Genomic DNA, 1,876 nt, shown 5'->3' with positions numbered 1-1,876 from the left:
ACGGGAGTAGAAAGCCTCATCTTTCTCCCGCGAAGCGGCTGGTAGTTTCGAACCGCTGACCTTAAGGTTCGCAGTCCAATTCGTAACCACTACGCTACCAGAGCTCCTTCTGTGAGATTAGCAGCCCAATTTGTAATCACTACGCTACCAGAGCTCCTTAGCTCATGGTATATTTAATATTCTTCAACAACAACGTAAGTCAAACACATCAGTTCTTGGGTCTTCCTTATTCATTGTCCAGCTTTTGCATATATATGAGGTGATTCAAAATACCATGGGTTGGGTCCAGGACACCTTAGTCCTCAAAGTGACGTCTTTGCTTTTTAACACTTTAAAGAGATCTTTTGCAGTAGATTTGCCCATTGAAATATGTCATTTGATTCCTTGGCTACTGCTTCCAAGTAAAATTAAATCCTTGACAACTTCAGTCTTTTCTGTTTACCCTGATGTTGCTTACTGGTCTAATTCTGATGATTTTTTTTTTCTTTATGTTGAAGTATAACCCTATAATTCATATTTATTAAGGCTTTAGTTTTTGATCTTCATCAGTAAGTATTTCAAATCCTCTTCGCTTTCAGCAAGTAAGGTTGTGTCATCTGCTTAGCACAGGTTGTTGATCAAACCTATAATACAATATGTATTATAAGTGTATGTGATATGGAGTCCTGGAATGGCACTGTGGGTTAATATGCTGGACTGCAAAGTCGGTTTGAACAGCAAGGTCGGTGGTTCAAGCTCACCAGCTTCTCCCGGGAAACCCTAACAGGGTCACTATGTTTAGAACCGGCTCTACAGCACTTAACAACAACAACATCATGTGACATAAACTATATGATTTATTCTGTTACGTACATCAAAACTCAGTAGCAAAAAATCAACCCTATAGTGCAAAAAAGTTTTGAACAGATATTTCAGAAAAGAAATTAGATCCAAAAGTCAACAGTCATTAAGGAAATGAAAATTAAAACCACAATGTTATCACTTCACATATATTGTTGTTATTAAGTGCCATGCAACTCCTAGTTGCTCCCGTAAAGATTTATAGCCTTGGAAACCCTGTACAGGGTCGCTATGAGTCAGAACTGACTCCCCGGCATATAGCAACAACAACTGCTAGTTGAAATTCATAGTGGCCCTGTATAGGGTTTCAGAGACTGTAAATCTTTGCAGAAGCAGAAAACCTCATATTCCCTCCCACATATACCTTTATTTTTGTTGTTGTTAAGTGCCGTGGAGTCAGTTCTGATTCATAGCGACCCTGTATAGGGTTTCCAAGGAACAGCTCGTGGGTTTGAACCACTGATTTGTGGTTTGCAGTCCAGGGCTTAGAATGGGTAAAATTGGAACGATTTACCATATCAAATATTGGCAAGGATGTGGAAGAACTGAATTTTCATACACTAATTTTGGGGAAGTAAAATGCTTTTCACTTTGAAAACCAGTTTGGCAGTTTTAAAACTTTCGCTCTCACCCACCATTTTACTCAGCCATTTCCTCAAGAGAAATAAAAGCATGTTGTTGCAGTTGTGTGCTATTGAGTCAGTTCTGACTCATACCGACATGGTACAGGGTTTCTGAGAAGCGACTACTGGATTTGAACCACCGACCTTGCTGTTAGAAGTCCAATGCTTATTCTGCAATGCCACACCATGTTAACGCAAAGGTTTATAGCTGCTTTATCTGTAATAGCCCATAACTGGAAGTGAAATTAGTTAAGTGCCATCGAGTCAGTTCCAACTCATGTTGTTGTTGTTAGGTGACATTGAGTCAGTTCTGACTCAAAGTGACCCCAATGCACAGCAGAACCAAACACTACCTGGTTCTGTGCCCTCCTCACAATCATTGTTATATTTGACCCTATTGCTCCTGCCACTTT

Source organism: Chrysochloris asiatica, unplaced genomic scaffold (assembly GCF_000296735.1).
Source record: "Chrysochloris asiatica unplaced genomic scaffold, ChrAsi1.0 scaffold00031, whole genome shotgun sequence".
Lineage (NCBI taxonomy): Eukaryota > Metazoa > Chordata > Mammalia > Afrosoricida > Chrysochloridae > Chrysochloris > Chrysochloris asiatica.
This window is presented reverse-complemented; position numbering follows the sequence as displayed.